We start from the raw sequence: 21,474 nt of genomic DNA on the forward strand, positions 1-21,474 counted from the left end.
TTTCACATAATCGCTCAAATTTGCCAAAAGTTACTGAAAGCTTTATTGTAAATGTTTTCACTAAAATATTAGTTATTGGAATTAAAATTTTATGCGAATCCAATTTTTATTCCCATTTTTAGAAAGCGCAAGTATGTATATGTTCGTTCCACAAAAATTATTTCATAAGTAGTTAATTTTAAACACAAATATGTATGTACACTGGCAAAGTGAGTGCATCCTGTTTTTTGTTTAATATTTGCAATGTTTTTAAGTTAAACTTTTATGTTATTTTCGACGGGAATTGCGGTTTTATGTATATAGCAAGTGCAAATTGTAAAAAATAGCGCTAATTTTTTTTTTTAATTTGTTTGCAAACGGTCATGCGCATTTTATTCTACAAGAAATTCACTTTTATTTGGTAAAAAGTGCAAAAAGCCGTCAGCAATAAATAATCATTAAAAATCAACCGGATTTTTTAGCCGCTTAAAACTTGATCTTGTTCCACTAGAATTAAAAAACCGATCTATCTGCGTAGTCAAAATTTTTCTAAAAACTCAGATTAAACAGGTCAAAATTTAGACGAGAATTCGTTGAATTTTTCTATGTTCTGTGTAAAGTTTGAAAGTTCGACTTGTATAGTTTTGATTAAAGCATGAACCACATTTTTATAAAAAGATAATAAAAAAAAATTAATTGAAAAACATTGCAAATATTAAGCAAAAAACACCATGCACTCACTTTTGATTGCCAGTATATGTACGCATGTACATATGTGTGTAAACTTTATGCCAAACTATCATTATTTTAAATTGTATTTGCATCTTCATAAAAGGAGAACAAGATAAAAAATTTAACAAAAATTACAAATTAATGAAAATTATGTGAAGATTTACCATATTTTCGTTTATTTGCTCACAAAGAACATCACATTTCTTGTTGCTCAACATTGTATTATGTTATCAACATTAAATTCAACAGAATTTTTACATTCCGACTTGAACTTTTCTAACGCTGTTAATTTTTCGTCCGCGAATAGTTTCCACTTTCAGTTTGCACCTTCTCTATCTATCTAAGTTCTCTGATATGAATTGGTGTAGTGCTCAATTTTCTCATTGAGCTATTAAACAAATTAGTTATACCGAAATGAGTCGGAGCACTAAGAAGCACCAATAGTTCAGTTGAGTGATTTTAGTGAATTTAGTGATTTTCGTCGTTTATACCCAGCAAGCAAAATAAACTTAAAGAAAGTTTTTTTTAAGTTTTCAATTATAAACATTAAGCTTACAAAACGTTGATTTTTTGTTTATAAAACGCTTGAAAGTAAGCGTAATATAATCGAAAAGGAACATTGGTTATAAGCGTAGAAATATAAACTTGTAATAAATGTTCAAAAGAAAGCTTTTTATAAGCGTAAAAGTGTAAACTTATAATAAAGGTTCAAAAAAAGTTTTTTATAAGCGTATGAATATAAACTTACTAAAAATTTTCAAAAGAAAGCTTTTTATAAACATTTTTATAACCCTTTATTTAAAGATATTTCATTAAAAACTCATACATAGATTGCTTAACATCTAGAAACTAAACGAAATGCGAATTTTCGGCGGACTCATCTACAGTCGCGAAAATATAAATAGGGAATAGACATTTTAGTATACAAATTCACGATAACACACACAAATTAAGCATAAAAAAGTTAATTATTACATCTTGTTGCGTGTTTTCAATTACTTGCGGTTATTGGCAAATTGGAAAAGCGACATCGATGCAGCTATATATTCCGCTTCATCGCCGCCATTCTCATTGATGAACTTTTCTGAAAAAAATTTAATACATTATTAATTGAATGTTAAACTAAGAAAGGATAAGGGGAACTCATCATTTTAAGACTCGAATGCTCCACCGATTAGCGCAGCGGGTCCTGGATTGGACTTTTTTTGACCACATCGGTTTTATTTAATTTTTTCTTTTAATAATATATTTTAAAAAACGTAAACACGTCACTTACGATTGAAAAGATTTTATATTTACTACTTCATGTCGTTGGCATTTACATTTCATTTATAAGTTTAAGTTATTTATAAACATTCGCTCTCAAAACTTATTAAAGGTTTATTTGAAAAAACTTTTAATAAGCTTAATATTAAAAATGCTTATTTAACGCTTATTATAGCAAACTTAATTTAAGTTATTTTTAAAAACGTTTACTGAAATGCTTGTTGGGTTGTTTATGGTGGCGCCCGCATGTCGCACAGTGTTGGGGAATTAAATTGTTCCTTCAGTACGAAATCTATACAAAAACTGTATTTTTCGACTGTATTTTGCATCGACTTTTTAATTTGCTCATATATTTTCTTAGTACATGCATACATAGATTCCTTTCAAGATTAATGATTTGATGGTATTCATGGGAAAGTTTATGTAGGTACATTTTACACTTTGAACATAAATGTGTATGCACATATTTTAAGGTACACTTCTTAACAAACACATTTTTTAAGTTATTATGCATGGATAAAGGAGACATCTTCTTTGAATTCAGTACTAAAGTTTGACATTTTATTTTTAGTATTTCAAGTGCTTATCAAAACTTTACGACACTCACATATTGACAAGATTGTCCATTTATCTTAAAATTATTTAATTTTAATTATTTGTTTATACTTTAATAAAACCCCAAGGTTCAATTTTTGCGCAACATTAAAAAAATCAACAAACTTTCGTAAAAATTTCGGGCTTTTAACTAGATTTCCTAGAAATACATGTTTTGAGAATGCCGTTTGTAGTCTGATCAATTTAAATGAAGTGCAAATTTAAAATAGCTGCGACTTATCGCTGATATTTAATATATATTTTTTTTTTGATGAAGGTGTTGCTCATTTTCTTCGTTAGAAAAAAAAATCGCGTTTAGATAATATGACATTAGCCGTGTTTTATTTGTCCAGAAATTTAAGTTATTAGCTTATTTTGTATGGAGGACTTACTCAACATAATTATATTGGCCTATGAGAAGCTATCTTGGCTTGTATATTGAACAAGAGGAATTGCCATTCAGCATCAGAAATTTTCTCCTTCAGCCAATCAGAAAGAGTCAAAAACTTACTTTGACACTATTTGCAGTCAAACAACTGTAAAAATTAGGCTAACATAGGAAATAAGCTAATTTCGTTTTATTTGACCAAGATTTAGCTATTTGCTTGTGATGGTTGAATAAAACATGCCTATTGACGGAAAATTCCAGCTGCTTTAAACTTGCACTTTATTACACTAAAACTGAAATAGAAAGCTCGAAATTTTTGCGAAATTTTGTCGATTTTTTTAATGTTGTTCAAAGATTTAAACTTATTTTCATACAGTTTTTGTTAAGGAATTAACTATATTTTTATAAACAAATAATTAGTATTAAAAAATAATAAAATAAATAGTCAACTCTAGTCAATATATGAGTGTCGTGAAGTTATGATATTTAAGAACATAAAGAATTAACGATGACACTGTTTCTAACTATATGAAGCTGATTTCGACATTTTGTTTTAATAAGATTTAGTATGGCAAATATTCTTTCAAAACTTGCCTAGGAATGTGAGGTTGATAGCACACCTTTTGCTATGTTATAATGGTTATTTCAAAACCTTTTTTCATAACTTACAAAGACAAAAACGAGAAGGCGAAGACAAAAAGAAAAAAAAAAAATCCCCGCAGTGAATTTTCAGAGCTACGTATATATTTATAGTATTCATCACAAAATTGTACTAAAAAGTACTGCGTAGTAAACGAAATTGTATCAAAAAAGTACAATTGTACCAAAAATGCCAACACTGATGTAGCACAAAGCAGAACACAAATAATATTAAACTCATTGAAATTATTTTCAGCCTCTCACTCGACCAAATGAGTAAAATCCAGCTGGGTAGACTATACTCGATAGCGACAAAAATTGCCGCCACAAATAAGAGTTAGTATATTTTGAGTGTGTTCTTGTTTTGGTGGAAATTACTTTTAGTCATTTTTTGAATTAGTGTAAGTACTCATTTGCACTAATTGTTATGGATCATGAATAAGTACACTAATTTTATTAGTACTCAAAGCCGGTCTCCGCTTCTACCATTTTTTCAAATTATTGTTGCTATTCCACAATAAGTTTTTCGTGAGCTTATGTTGGCAAGTAATTACAACCCAATAAACATTTTTGTTAAATCTCAATTTGAGATGCATTTGAGAAGCAGTCCTTTTCTCAAATCTCAAACGTTAATTCTCAAATGCATCTCAAATAACCGTTGATAGCGTTCTCAAACTAAAAGGCACTTTTTTAATATGGAATTTTCCTTTATTTTCAAATTGAGAAATATTGAATTCTCAACTTTTTCTCAAACGTGAGCGGAGCGGAACGAAATGGAATCCAAATACTCTCAGTGAAATACTTCTACAGTGTTGCCAATGATGTAAAAGAAATACACAGTTTTTATAGAAATAGGAATTTTTATTTATTTATGCAGTTTAAAGATTTGTATAATATAATCTTTATTCAGTTAGTTAAACAAAGAAAAATGCAATTTATGTGCAACAGCTCTCTAATGTTATGCTATTAGGGCATAAGTAAAAAATATCGCCCGTTCAGCTAGAAAAAAAAAGAAAAAACGGGCGTAGTTCACCTTCTTCCGGTATACAAAATTTGCAAATTATTAGAGGGTGCTAGGGGGAGGTTAAAATGGTATTTTAAATATGTTTAAAAGGTTTCAGTTCAAACTTTGTTGAGCCTATTTAAAAAATTTAAAAATTGTTGATTATGATCAATTTATATGTATACTTGCACATATAATGTATACATATTTCGAGAAAAACCAAAGAAACGAAATTAAGGCCATTTTTTAATGAAAATGTATGGTTTTCTTAAAAAAAAAAATACGTAATTGACTATATTAAAAGATACGTTTATCAGAGAAAGTACAAAAGAATCTTTAATTTCTGAAAACCATATCTCTTAATATAGACAATGAGAGGCAGTCTGACGTTTGCCAGCAATATAATTTTAAAATTCGAACTCAAGCTCACACACACATTCTCATTTTTAATCTCAAACAACAACAATTGTGAACAATTTCTTTTTTTTATTTTCAATTTTATATGATTTTAAAATGTTTGCAGACGTCAGAAAAAAATCATGGCAGACGAATTGAGAGAATGGTTTTAACTCCTAATGTTTTTATCATGGGTATGCATATCAAATGAAAGGTCTTTCAATTACCTTTCCAACCATATTTAATTTTTGAAATAAAACCTTTTAAAAATATTTAAAACTCCACTTTAACCTCCCCCCTTCCAAATAATATATTCCATTAAAATCAGGAAAAAGGAGCGGGCCACGCCCACGTTTTCTTTTTTCTAGGTCAAAGAGCTCTACTCTTGTTCGTGCATTTAGTTGCATGGATACAAACATAAAAATATTATTTCATTTTGATTAGACAAATTAAAAAATCAGTTACAAAAAAATACAATTTATGCTCCCATTAATTACATGTATACATAGGAAGAAACATAAAAATATAATTTTTAAATAAATCAAAAAATTATACAAAAAATGCGATTCATGTACCATGATTCAATAATAGAAAGGTTGTGTAATAAAACAGTCTTCTCGCTCCCACACATAAAATCGGCTCCTTTACTTGTGCAGAATGTTGCTTACTCTATAGTTTCTAGTGATATTAGTAGTAAAACCAAAAGTTCTTCATACTAAATATTCGTTGGCGTCACCTTCGTTTGCGTAATTTTCTAGAACAAGTGTAGAATAGCGACCGTTTAGCTATAAAATAACCAAAAATGCCGATTGATAGAACTTTTTACGCTGATTTCAACGATACCAAATTTATTTGGCGCAGGTAAAAAAAAAAGAAGAATTTTTTTGTATTTTTTATTATCACTAAATTGTTGGAACCCAAAAGTAGATCATGATAAAATATGTAATATCGAATTAAAGATAATAACTTGTACTTTCTAAATAATATAAAATTCTTTACCATTAATTATGCAGTTTTTTCAAAAAAGGTTATTTCATGAAAAAATAATACTTGTTCGTTTTTTAGTGGTTTTGGTTTAAAAATACAAAAAGCTATAAATTATGTACATCAGCTGAAGAACAAATAAATTACCTTTATGGTGGCGTCATTAGCTTTTTAATCGGTTATAAAGTTCATAATATTAATATTTAAAATATCTAAAAACTGAATTTTAACCTTCAAGAACCTCTTCATTGTTTACTTACGTCAAATCATTTTGGCATGGTTGAAATGAGCATAAAAAGTTCTATTGATCTGCATTTTTCGTTTTTGCATAGCTGAACGGTCGGTATTCTAGAATTGTTCCCGGAAATGACGAATAACTTAAATCAAAAATGCATATTTTTATATATTGTTTAGTATTTCCATTAAAACACCAAATATATTGAAAATTCGCATAGAATTAATAATACACATTTTACTTCTAATTGCGTACTTTGCGTACTTTTTGTAGTACCTTTCTACTACCGTTTTCGCAAAAGGCGATCACATTCTTCCCCTTTCTCCTACTTCCAAAATACAAATCTAGATAAAGGAGTGTCAAATTTTAGCTGCCACAAATTACACAACCTTGTATTATTGAATCATGTTCATGTACAAAAGATCCTATATGTTATGCATTTAGTTACATATATGGGCAAATCTAAAAAACAGGTAACCTTGGTGTTTTTTAGCTTTATTTTCACTGTTGGAAACTATATCAGCTGGTTGCTTTTGGATATAATTCATTGACGTATACTTGAAGCCTCAAAAAAATTTGGATCAATTTGCCGCATAACTTTTGAATTATAGGTGATTAAATAAAAAATAATAATGAAAACAAGTGAATTTTTTATGTAATTTTTAAGAGGTGAAAAATTAATTATGCCATAACTTTTGAAGCACATCATATACTGATTTGAAATTGTATGTGCAATTAGTACTTATGTGTACACTTCAAATGTAGTAGGTAAGAAAAGTGTGCATTAATAAAAAAAAAACGAAATGGCAAGTAACTCAATGTCTGTAATTCCACATTTCACAATTTTCAAAATTTTCGGTTTATCGCGTATAGTTTTTGAAGCATTTAAGTTTAAGAACTTTTTAAGTATGTATTGTATACTACAAACAATTACGAATAATTTCATACCTGAGCAAGAGCTGTGCTTTCAGAATAAACCAACTTTTAAAGATAAAATATTCTGCGATCTTGAGCGTAATTTTTATTCCAAAAACACTTTAATTAAAGCCACATTTGGAAAACACGTCGAAACGATCTAAATCTTTCTATAACTGCTAGTCCTTATAAAATTACATATACCTGTAAAACGCTTCAAAAAATTTATCTCTAGAAGTGTGTAAAAACCCTGATTTACTACTCTTAATGATGCTACTTCTTTTAGTCAGAATATTTCGAGAGTGGTATCAAAGCAATTTTTTTTCGACAAATGTTCTGATAGTTGCTCTTACTTAATTGGAGCCTTCTGAATTCAATGGCGTCCTAAGTTTTACCCTATTGGCTCCACTTTTCGAGATAGCGGTACTTGAAACTTTCCTTAAATTTTAACTATTTTATAAAATATTATTTAATATTACCTTAACTATTCCATAAAATCATCGAAATCGGTTCACTAAAACATATAGCTCCCATACAACTGATTGATCTGAGACGTTGTTTTGCGTTATAACTCCTTCAATTAAACAGGTTAAAATTTAGTATAGGTTCAATTTAACATATAGCACGCACACAATTTATTATTCAGATATGAAGTTAGAGTTATTGCGCAAAAACACATATCTGAGTAATCAGTTGTATTGGAGCTATATGTTAATGTTAACCTATTTCGATAATTTTAAGGAATAATTAAGGTAATATTAAAAAACTGCTATGTGCAAAATTTTAGTAAAATAACTTCAAAATTGAGGGAGTTATTTATAAAATAGTTAAAATTTAATCAAATTTTCAAGTACCGTTGTCTCGAAAACCGGAGCCAATCTGGTAAAACAGGGCATGCCATTGAATTAAGAACATCCCAATTAAGTGAGTTCAACTTTCAAAATCTTTCCTCAAAGTTTACAACTTGAACAGCGTAATTTCAACCCAGCTTATTCTTTTGTTTTCTATTTCATGCTTATTCCTCGTCTAACTTTTGAAGCACTTGATGAATATGAATTACACTTGTATTAATAGATTTATTAAGAGATTACGAATAAAATGATATATAAAAGATAGGTGTGCTCACAAATTTAAAAATTAAAATTTTTTGTTTGAAAGTGTACCTATTTTTTAGATTTGCCCATATACTTCATTTAATACATTTAATTGATACTGGTAAGGAATTCCATAGCCTGATGGCACTAACGAAAAAGAATCTGGAAGCTGTTAATGTTTTATATTTGGGGAGAACAATATTATGTGTGCGAGAAGACTGAACAAAGTTTAATTTTTGAAAGAGGTAGCGAGGCTGATGATATCTAATTATTTTGAAAAGCAATATAATATTTCAAACATTAAGGTAATTTTCCAGAGTAAAACCTAGGATACTTTTAGTATAAAACGAAATGTGATCATACTTTCGCTTAAAATATATAAATCTAGCGGCATTGTTTAAGGCTATATTTAATTTATTTTTTGATTCGCTATCAAGACTACCATAAACCACTTCAGAGTGAGATATCTTGGGAACAATAAGGGCCTGTACGAGTTTAAGTTTTGTGTTGATGGGTAGACAGTAACATGTTTGCCACAGATTTCTTAAGGTGTAATATAACTTCGATATGATATTTATGTGGTCTGTGCAACTTAGATGGGAATTTATTTTAAATCCAAGGCTAGTCACTACCGATTGAAGCTTGATCTCTGTATCGTTCAGCACAATTGGCGACAGACCACTCAGGTTAAAAGAGTCGTGCGCTATTGGTACTGCCTGCATTTTAGCTGCGTTTAAGCAGAGGTGATTTCCTTTGGCCCAGATGGAAATTCTTCTTAGGTCGTCATTGAGCCTGAAAACTAAGTCTTCCACAAGACCAATAGGACGTGAGTAGTATATCTGGGTGTCTCAGCGTAAAGAGGGATAGAGGCATTTTGACAGCAAAAATAACAAAAACAAATTGTTGAGCAATGGACAATGTCATTCACAAAAATTGTAAAAAGTATCGGACCCGAAATTGACGCCTGAGGTACACCAGAAGAAATTGTACTGCGTTTCGAAAAGATATTTCCACATTGCACTTGCTGTAGCTTTTCATCAAATTAACTGATGCCGCGTGAAACCCGAAATAATGTTGAAGTTTCAATAGCAAAATATCGTGATTTACAGTATGAAAAGCTTTAGAAAAATCCAGTAGTACTAGTATGGTAAGTAATTTGCTATCAAAGGCGGGGCGAAAGTCGTCCATTACCTTTATTATTGCTGTTGAACAACTGTAATTAGATCTAAAGCCAGATTTAAACTCACTTAAAAGGTTATTTTCATTCAGATGTGAGACTATTTGTTTAGAGATACATTTTTCAAAGACTTTTGATAGTGACGACAAAACACTCATGGGTCTATTGTTTGAAGGGGAGTCATAAATTTTACCTTAAGGAATCGGAATAACATTTGCCACTTTTCATTGATTTGGGAATGTAGAAGAGGTTATAATAAAATTTATTATGTGTGAGAGCGAGGGAAGGACGTAGGGAAGAATCAGTTTTAAAAACCGCAAGCTAATACCATCCACGCCGATGGAATTCGATTTTATGGCATAGATACTCCTTACAACTTCATCATCAGTGACTACATCGAACGTAAATTCAGAACCCGATTTTGAGATAAGATGCTGATTTATCACATACGACGAAGGATTTGTTTGCTTATTTATCCCAATAAAATTCGAGTTCATCACATTCGCATCGCAGACTCCTATTGATTTTATATTTTTCCACGAAACGTTGGAGGGAACGTTAGCATTAAATTCTATTTCAAGATATAATTTTTTTGATTGAAGTAGTTTTGTTGTTACTTTATTCCTAAAATTTGTATATCTGACCCATCGGTCATCCGTAGGATTCCGCTTCCAATATTTATATGCAGTGTTTCGCTTTTTTATAAGGTCTAGAATGGTTTTAAAAAACCAGGGCTTTCTTTTGTCAAAAATTTTAATATTTTTAGCAGGGCATATTTCGCGAACAAATATTTTACCAGCATGTTAAATAACGCTAGTTTATCGTCAACATCTGAAAAGAACCAGCAGGAGTTCAAGTCTATTGCCGCACATTCATCCAATAGCGCAGTCATATTTATGTTCTTATAATCTCTAAACGTCATGTCGGTAATTGGTTTCACATCATTAAATTCTATATTATACCTTAAAAACATCAGCTCATGGTCACATATTCCAGCCAAGGGGAATTGGTCAATATGATTAATATTATTAACGACCAAAGCGCCAAAAAGATCTAACATGCTTGGCTTGCATTGTGGTGAAAAGCGTGTTGCATATTTATTGACGATGCACTGGCCGGGAGCGCTAGTCCCTATACTACCTTCCCCGAGTGTGGGACTCCCACCGAAGCGTGTTGGGCTACCCACTAAAACCCAAACTCCCACCGCCTGCGCAAGAATCCCGCATCTGGCACCGCAATGCTGCATGTCTTCAGATGCAGGAGCGCGCTGCTAGAGCCTCGGGGCTGCTCTTTTGTAGGGGCGCTTCATTCGGGTGTTCTCAGTAGACATCCGTCCTCTCGTTTGCAGCGGAGTACGAATTTCACGTATCTCGCAACTGCTTCCCACTTGTCTGCACTTGAGATCATTACCCCAATTATGTTGTTGGGAGTTATGTCTCCGTATCTTTCTTCCAACATTCTGCGCGAAATCAAGAGGTGTTCGCAAGTGAAGAATGTACGGTGCACGTTATCTTCGACGTTTCCACAGCAGTGACAGAACGGTGAGTCCACCCTTCCCATTCTATGAAAATATTCTCGGAAGTAATCATAACCGGTGAGGAATTGCGTCAGGTAGAAACCGACTTCCCCATGCGGTCTGTTCAACCATGTTTGAAGGTCAGCTATCAGGGTGTGCGTCCATCGACCTTTTGTGCTCGCATTACAGTTTTGTAGCCACTGCTGTATTAGTTGCTCGCGCGCCCTTTCCGCGGCAGCTGCTCGACCTATCTCGGCACTGAGATTGTAAATCTCTTTTCGCTCGTAAGCAAGTAGCTCAATTGGCATGACGCCGTAAATAACTAGAACCGCAGGAGCAATGTGTAGTGCCCCTCTGCGCTGGACGGAAGACATTTAAGTCCGGTATTTTTTGGCTTTCAATGCGTCGGCCCATATTTCTGCCCCGTACAGGAGCACCGACTGGACTGCTGTCACCAGAAGTATTCTGCGGCATGACTTCGGGCCGCTCACGTTCGCCATCAGCCGGCTTAGAGCCACGGTGCTCTGCGCAACTTTTTCACATACTCCATGGATGTGTTCCCAGAATGTGAGTTTGCTGTTGGGATCCGTTTCCTGGTGAGGAGCACGATCTCTGTTTTGGCTGTAGCTAATTGCAGACCGTGATCACTCATCCATCCACTGACGTTGCGCATGACCTGGTTTAGCTTGAGCTGTGCTAGCTGAACGTTTCTTGTTGTTATGACGATGGCCAATCCCAATTAAGTGAGTTCAACTTTCAAAATCTTTCCTCAAAGTTTACAACTTGAACAGCGTAATTTCAACCCAGCTTATTCTTTTGTTTTCTATTTCATGCTTATTCCTCGTCTAACTTTTGAAGCACTTGATGAATATGAATTACATTTATATTAATAGATTTATTAAGAGATTACGAATAAAATGATATATAAAACATAGGTGTGCTCACAAATTTAAAAATTAAAATTTTTTGTTTGAACCCCGCAAACATATTCTGAGCGTTCAGAATATATGAGTCCGAAAGGTGTCCTAGGTAGGTAAGAAATATGAGTTTCAAAAACAAAAAATTTTTTACTCTTATATGAATCTTTTAGGATTCATATATGAGCCCAGTTATGAGCCAGCACCTTGTGCCAATATAAAAACAATAAAGATTTGAAATTTATATCTAAACTTGTTTATACAGAAATTGAAAATAATTAGAAAACAAAAAATGAACAAAATTTGGCTTCAGCTGCTGCTATTGAATGCATGTTGGAATGTGAATATGCATGTAAGTATGTATGTATGTTATTTGCAAGGACTTTTTGCGGAATGCCTTTGCAAATATAGTGAGTTGAATAAGACTCAAAGAGCAACCTAAAATAAGAGTCCGAGTGTAGCAATTTATGAGGCCGATAAGGGTCTCAAAAAGAGTCATATATGAGGCCAAAACTTGTTTTAAAAGAGTCCAAAATGAGCCGTATATGAGGCCAATAAGAGGCCAATATGACTCATATTGAGGCTCATTTGATGATGATTTGAACACCCTCATTTCGGACTCTTAAATGAGCTCATAATGAGCACAAAGGCTCCGAAATGGGACTCCTTAAAGACTCATTTATGACTCCAAATGTTTGCTGGGAAAGTGTACCTATTTTTTAGATTTTCCCATATACATATGTAGGCAAAAACCATGGTGTAATAATAACAAGGTGTTGTCAGTAACTTAACCTCACTTTTTCGGCAGGTCTATTCCGGTCACGCATTTTAAAGTAGTAGAAAAAGTACTAATTATTTACCACTTTTAATCCGTTCGTGCATACTATTTCAAATTAAATGTAGAAAAATGTTTAATTACAGGCTTATAAGCCTGAATATATGTTTGTATCGTAAGCTCCACACAGGTTGCACATATATTGTAACTTTTAAAAAAGTACAGGCCGTAAAATAAGGCAATTTCCTATAAAACTGTAAATGATTTTTTAAATAGATTAGTAATAATAATAATAGATTGGCGCTTACACATTTGGCCGAGCTTCTCCTCCGACTTGCGGCGTGCGCCTTGATGTTGTCACACAAAGCGGAGGGACCTACAGTTTTACGCCGACTTCGAACGGCGATTGCATTTTTATGGGAAGCTGTTTTTCATGGCAGTAATACACTCGGATGTTTGCCATTGCCTGCCGAGGGATGACCGCTGTTAAGAAAAAACCTTTTTTCTATATTTTTTGCTATGTTGCTTTGACCAGGGCTTGAACCCAGCTGCTGCGGAGTGGAGCGCGCACTGCTTACCACTACGCCACAGCGGCGTAGATTAAAACACATAAATATCGATAATATAAGCGAAGTCGTAATTTAACCATGCTGCCGCTCTATTCTAGTGTATCGGAAGTCCATTTGGCTCGATATTATGGCAATGCAGCAAAAGATATTTAATATAAAAAAATCGCCTTTCCATACGATTTTTGTGTACGTCTTTTTCCATTGATAACTACGATATCTTTTATATTTTATATTTTGAGGACAAAAATTATACAAATCCAGCAATTTTAAATATTAATATCGTTCTGAAAACACCAAGTTCTTTAAAAATCACGATAAAATGAAATACTAAAATGGAGTATTTTGAATACAATTTCCCAACTAACAGCATTATAAAAAATTAAGATCGGCAGCACTGAAAATAAGCATGCCGATCTTGTCAAAATTACAACAAACACGTCGCTACTGACAACACCTTGTTATTATTTCACCATGGGCAGAAACATAGAAAATTAAAAAAAAATTACAAAAAAATAAAAAAACAAAGAAAAATATTCAAAACTGATCAAAATATTGAGTGAAAGGAAATGATTAATGAAACTTGAAAGTTATAAATAAAAAAAATAACATGGTCTACTCCAATGTAACATTTGTCTTCTTCTCGCACTCAACCTTTTTATTTAACCTAGTACTTGCGTGTTGAAAGAAGTTGATTGTCGCTCGTTCAAAGTCACTGTCGGTGGCTGCAGTAGCAAATTTAAGATTGTGAGCTTCTACAATAAGGAAAGTAAGTAAGGATATATGTAAAGCCACAACATAAAATCATAATTACTTTTCAAAGCAGATGCCACACTTAGCGCCATAGCCGGTGCCTTCGCCTTAAGCTGAAATTAGTCAAGAACGTAAACCTACCGGTACGTAAACCCGAGTCAGCTGACACGATCTGTCTTACCAAAGCGCCATGTAAATGAAAACTCAACACCGCAGAATTTTTCTGTTGTTGTAGCCCGTAAAGCAGAAATCTGCGGGATTTAGATTTTTCCGTGTCAGCTGATTTCTCCTTCTTTAGATGGTTGCCACTTCGTCAGTTTTACAGATGGTAAAAAAGATATAAGTTCCTATTCAAAATATGTTTAAAATATTTGAAATTTACTATTGAATAAGGTTTTTGTTGAAAACTAAGTAGTTTATATTTAGCTAAAATCTATTATAGCACGAAAAATTGTAGTTGAAAGGGTAAGTTTATGAAAAGGCATTGATGAGTGAGCAACACTGAGGGCTCCAGTAATCGACAAAATTCTGCGTATACAGACTGCGTTTAAGTATACGTTCTGCGTTTTCACCTAATTTCAGCTTTAGTTCCTTGCCTGGAGTATGATTGGGCAACATGGTCAGTTAAAATCTTGCGCCAAGCCATTTTTACGAATTTTGTTGTGCTTGCGCAAATTATGGTTTGAAATTCGGCCACCTAAAGAAGATATATGGAAGAATTACATGTTTTTAATTAATTATTAATAATAATTCGTTATTAAATGCATTGTTAAAATATTCACCAAATCGTTATATGTATTTTCAGAGCTTTGAATCTTGGCTTCAAACGTTTATTCACGTTTATTAAAATAGGCCACGTTTGCAACTTTGAGCTTTTTGCAAGTGGAAGGCCGTCAAAATTAATGTTGAGATGGATTTCAGTGGGATTGAAAGATTTTCTCATCAAAAAATCTATAAGGGAGTCCTCAACACCGTAATGAATATATTTTCCCGTTCCCATTTTCTCCACTGGTGCAACCTTTGGTGTACATTTCAATGTTCTGGCATCCTTAGGAATGCCATCAATATATTTCCGCAGTATTCCTAACAAACTTTTAGTTGCATCGGTGGAAATGTTAAATGTGACGGCCCACGCTGCTAGCTCTGCCCTTGCATTACTTTCCGTTTCACTTTTTACATCATCGTCAGATTCCAAATAGTCGGAGTCCTCAACTTGCGCATCACTGAACTCATACCCTACACTACTGGAAGTAGAAGGACCTTCCGCTAAGGTTGCATCTAATCCTGGGTTCTCTATTTTTCCCTGTCCAACGGTTGCGCCACTTTTCGTGAGCACATTATTATCTCTCACTTTTGACTCGGTTCGATTTATGCATAATTTACGAGTGTTATATCACTTAATACTAAAAGTTATTAATACTCCCTTCTTTTTTCACTTTTTAGCTTTACGTGCACCTTCGCTTGGTTATATTTTCGCTTGTTTATATTTCTTTAATTGGTGTCCACATTAGAGATCGCAAACTATCGACGGCACTATCGATAGCATCGTTGTTGTAGAGTTGTTAACTTATCAGGAAAAGATAACCATATTTGATTATGTAAGAAACAAATGATGTGTTCGATCAATGTAAATTTTCTAACATCATTTTTCATTTTCAGAAATTCTTATACCATAATATTACTGGAACACCTAAATAATACGGACCTTTGAGCTAGAGAAAATAATGGGCGTGGCCCGCCCCTTTTCCGGATTTTAACGGCATATTTTTTTTTGGTCCAAATTGACAGGGGCGTCGATAGGGGGGGCTAAACGTGGAATTTTCAACATTTTCAAAAGCTTATATTTCGAAAAATATAAAACCGGTTTTCTAAATATGGACACAGTTGGAAAGGTGATTGAATGATATACACATTGCGAGAAAAGGTAAAAAACGAAATTATGCCAATGTTTTTATAAAATGTATGTTTTTCTTTAACAAATACGTAATTAACTATATTAACAGATATGTTTATCAGAAAGCGCACAAAAATACCGTTAATTTGATATATGACTTGTAGCAAAAAATTCTTGTGGACATCATATTTCACTAAATATATATAAAAATATAGTTTTATATGAAAAAGGAAAAGCGCTGCAGGCGAAAATTCGGAATAAAAAATCGCGCGATAGAAAATCTTACTCTCTTTAGTTTTTACAAAAATTTAGTTAAAATTAAAAAAATACTAAATAAATATATATGTACAAACCATTTCTTTTAATCACTAACCCTAACTATACACCTAACACCTAACTATATAAAATTATACGCCAAATTAAAGGTATTTTTATGGTCTTTCCGATAAATATATTTTTTAATATAGTTAATTAGGTATTTTTTTAGGAAAAACATATTTTTATAAAAAAATTGCCATAATTTAGTTTTTTTACTTTTTCTCAAAATATGTTGCATTATATACATAGATATATATATTGAATGCAAGGTCCTTCAATTACCTTTCCAACTGTGTCCATATTTTGTTCAATCGGTTCAATAGTTTTCAAAATATAAGCTCTTGGAAATGTTGGAAATTCCACGTAAAGCCCTCCCAGCGCCGCCCCTGTCAATTTGCAAAAAAATGTTTACCATTAAACTCAGCAGAAAGGAGTGCAACACGTCCACGTTTTCTTTTTTCTCTAGCTCAAGGGTCCGTATTCTTTAGGTATGCCGCTATTATTATTATAAACTTTCGATAGTATCGATGTGGGTCACTATCGATGTAGCACACTATCGATAGACCTATGTGCCATGTTGACATTTTCGGAACGAAATGAAATCTTAAAATTTTTTTCTCAAATGCTTCTCAAACCGTTCTCAAATTGAAAAACAGTGTTTGCGAAAAATTTGAGAAAATGTTTAGTTTCAAATTATAAACAATGCTGAAAATCAAATTGAGAAATATGATTTTCTCAAACGTTTGAAAATTTTTGTTCCAGTGTTTGTTGGGAAGTGTTTGGCTTATGAGCTCCAATTCATATTGCTCACTGGCTTCGTTTCGCTTACAATTATGAATCTGAAAGGCTTGTGAATAAACGCAAGAGCTCATTTGCTCTGAAACATTTTTAATACAAATGAATTATGTTTTTCAAATTTAAACTCTTTGACCTAAGTGGACAGCACGAATGTAAAATCAGGTACTACTTGTTCGTATCGTAGTTTTTCTGCTAATTATGTATGTATGCATACATTTGGGATGGTTTTACTTTCTTATTTTGTAATTATAGTTTTTATTTATGTTTCAACTTAAATTGTGGCGGGAGTGACAAATTGAGCATCGGTATAAAAAGTAATCGTAATATATTTACTATTCTATGAATAAATATTTTTACCTAAAACTTATAGCCATATTCATACAAAATAACGTAGCAGTAAAAGGATTATAAATTGAAAACATCAATCTATAAAGCTGTTTAAACCATGTTAAAAATTAAGGTAGTTTCAGCAAACAACTTTTTGATGGATACTTAATGTTTTGAAGCTTCATAATTTGTTCATGTTGCAAGTTTGTTAATATTTAAAAATAAATTAGCAAATTTCGAGATGGGGATTTTTTTCACAGTTATTAAGTGTAAATATTTTAGTTTTCTTAGACGAAACCAAACAAGTTTAGTATTTACATGATATACATATGTATTGAAAATATGTACATAAAAAGAATGCAATTTAACTTCGAAATACAATGGATATTGGCATCCTACTTACGTTTATGGTATTTCTCACCCCAACCCCAAACTGAAAATTAATCTATGTGTATGTATGTTGCGTTAACATTATTCAACAATTTTATTTAATAAATTCAACAAACCCTTTAAGATGTAATTTTTCTGATCTTCTTATTTTCATATTAGTTTTTTATACCCGAGCGCACTTGTGCACAAGGGTATTATAACTTTGTTCACATAACGGTTGTTTGTAACAGGCAAAACGAATCGAGATAGATATAGACAAATGTATACATAAATGATCAGAATGAAAAGAGAAATCGATTAAGCGGTGACTGTCTGTCCGTCCGTCCGTCTGTGCACACGATAACTCGAGTAAAAATTGAGATATCTTAACGAAACTTGGTACATGCACTTCTTTTGGGCGTAGGACGGATGGTATTGAAAATGGGTGAAATCGGACAATAACCACGCCTACCTCCCATATAACGGTAATTTTCAGAAATACGAAAACTGCGATATTTTAGTAACTACTGAAGATAATTCACTCAAAATTGATATTTACAATAACTTTCAAGCGAAAAATAAAAATATTATAAATTTTTGGAAAATGGTCGTAGCCACGCCCACTTCTGGTTACATGTGTATATCTTGGTAACCGCTGCACCAATTTCTTACAAACTTGGTAAAGTTGTAGACCCTGGTACAGCATACCAAATGGCCGAAAATTTTTAAAATCGGACAATAACCACGCCCACATCCCATATAACCGTAATTTCGAGAAATACGAAATCCTCGATAAATCAGTAAATATTAAAGCTAATTTATTCAAGATTGATGGTTGCAACAATTCTTTACCAGGAAATACGTTTATGATAAAATGTTGGAAAATGGGCGTGGCACCGCCCACTTATGATCACTTATATGTATCTCGTTAACCGTTCTAGCAATTTGTACCAAACTCGGTATGATTATTGTGCTTGCCACATAAAAGCAAACCGTTGAAAATTGTTGAAATCGGACTAAAATTACGGCCGCTTTTCATACAACGGTAAATTTCAGAAATGCTTTAAATTTCAATATTTCGAAATTTAATGATGCTAATTTACTTAAAATTTATACACCCGCTTATCATGTAGCGGTAGCTTTCGGAAAGGTGGAAAACATATATTTAATACTTGCGCCGGGTATTTAATGTTCGGCTCCGCCCGAACTTAGACTTTCCTACTTGTTATCTTTTAACTTCAGATTTAAATATCGAATTTACAAAAGGAAGCGCTGGAAATTTAAAAACATTTGTACCGTCTTCCTGGAAGTGGTATTTTGTATTTTTGTAGCTTCCAAATGCGTAACTCATTTTTCTTTTTATTATTTTACAAAATTATTTTGTTTTTTGCTATGTCTAGTTTACTTATTTCAGAAAAAAATTATATTATAATTTTCAATCTGGTAGCTATATTTCCACGAAAATGACAAAATCCCAGCAAAAGTCAAATGGCTAACATGGCTGCTAATGTCCTAATGAAACTACCTTTTTCTACCATGCTTTAAACCTACTTTATTCTTTGAGAATAAGGCCATTAACAAAAACGAAAGATTCAAATAAAATGACGTTCAAGAAATTAAAAAGAAATTTTCTTCGATCAAAATTTCTTAGATTTCCTCTCAAGAAATATATGCTCGTTTAGTAAGAAAATTTACAGTAATACAGCAATATTGTAAGCACAGAGTAAAAAAAACTTCTATTATATTTTATAACAAGGGTTTTGTGGCTAAACAGCAATGACCACATGTAATGAAATAAAGATTTTTTTCACTCATTTTTATTTATCTACATAAATATTATTCTAAAACAAGGCGCTTATTTCCAGCGATCTACTATTATACATCAAATTAAAGTGCTCGATCTGAAACTTTGCACAAACTTTTCACATTTGAAGCTCGGAACACTTTGACGACAGCAAGCGACAAGCAGCATCTGTCAAATTTTAAATACACACGTTCTTACGGACACAATTATTTTGACGACAGCACGACATCTTGGCTGCAGGACTGCAATTGTCGACGTCGGAAAATTAAATCTATTTCTAATTTTGCCGGCGACAATGAGTAGATGTAGTGCTGCAAAATTAAATTGTCGCAAAATTAATCACATATTCTTGATTGTTCATGTTTTTCTTATTTACTTAAATAAAAATACACAATTTGTGAAATAAATATACCAAAATGTAAAACTTTAAAATCAGCTGTTTGCTATGTCGCTGAGGTCTTCAAAATGTTTAAGAAGCTGGCTTCAAGGCGACATTTGTCGACAAAATGATGTCGCTGTCGTTACGTCGTGAAGTTGCAGTCGTCAAAGTGTTCCGAGCTTAAGATTCATTGAACCACTTTCTAAATATTTGCGTCGAATGCTGTTACAATTTTTACATTGAGCAAAGCATTGTCTCAGCGGGACATAAGAGAATAAAAAATAGTTCCATTTATTCGCGTTCTATTTTTGTTTCATATCGAGCTACGTTCGTGCGAATTAGGTAGCGATACAGCGGTAGATCTGCAAAACAAAAATGTTGCTTTTGTCTCTGTATAGTGTTAACTTATTTTCAATTTTGTATATTTTTAAAAAGCTTGAAAACTTAAAAAAGAAGTCCTGGCAGACGGACTGAGAGAACGGTAAAGTATTTTAAACTCTCCATATATATGCGTTTCAGAGAATCTGATTATTTCAATTTTCTCTTGCGGGTTAGAGAACTCTCGTACTCGTACTGAAATTTTGTAGTTAACTACCGATTCTGAGTAATTAATCAAAACCATCGATTAATTCCGGGTTCAAAAAATAAGTACTGTACGATAGTTATTAAAGATATGGTTAATATATTGTACGTAAAAGAAAATGTTTACTATGGCGTCGATATCTACTGTCGTTTCTGAATATCCACAGGAGAATGTAGGAGTAGTAGAGTTGCACCTCATGACTTGATACTAAAAGTCGGAGCAGTTGTGATGTTAGTCCGCAACCTAAATATATACAATATAATTCTTTGGATGCCGCAATACAAATATGTACATATAAAGGGTTAGTTAATGGACATGTGATTCACAAGGGAAATGAATTTTGCTACCCCATATAAATTTACAGTCCAGCGAATCAACATTTCCCTATGTATTTAAACGCCGCCAATTCAAAACTCTTGTAGCGTTCCAAATAACAATAAATATGTAAGGTCAGACCCTAACAAGGGGATTGCTTTACGCATGGCCAGCTATGTATACGTACTGAGTATAGCATGATCTTGCCAAAATACCAAAGTTAAAGTTAAATACCAATGCATGTGGTTTTTAGAATAAAGAAATATGCAGACCACGGAGCACGCCGAATTTCGGGGATTACTACTTGTTTCCTTTATTATAAAAAACAAACAATTTTTAATGGCACACAAATATAGACGAAAAATAATAAAACTCAGAGTTAGTACATTTCTTTTATGAAATTAATGTATTTAAAAACTTAACTTAACAAGTAAGAAAGTCTAAGTTCGGGCGGAGCCGAACATTAAATACCCGTCGCACGTATTAAGTATGTTTTTCACCTTACCGAAAGCTACCGCTACATGGTAAGCCGGGGCGTATCAAATTAATAAATTAGAGTCCTTAGATTTCGAAATTTTGAAGTTTCAAGCAGTTCTGAAATTTACCGTTATATGAAAAGCGGCCTCAATTTTAGACCGCTTTCAATAATTTTCAACGTTTTGCTTTTATGTGGCAAGCACAATAACCATACCGAGTTTGGAACAAATTGGTAGAACGGTTACCGAGATACATATATGTGATCATAAGTGGGCGGTGCC

The sequence above is a fragment of the Rhagoletis pomonella genome, unplaced genomic scaffold, assembly GCF_013731165.1.
Source record: "Rhagoletis pomonella isolate Grant_MI unplaced genomic scaffold, Rhpom_1.0 Rhpom_scaffold_00002, whole genome shotgun sequence".
Classification (NCBI taxonomy): domain Eukaryota; kingdom Metazoa; phylum Arthropoda; class Insecta; order Diptera; family Tephritidae; genus Rhagoletis; species Rhagoletis pomonella.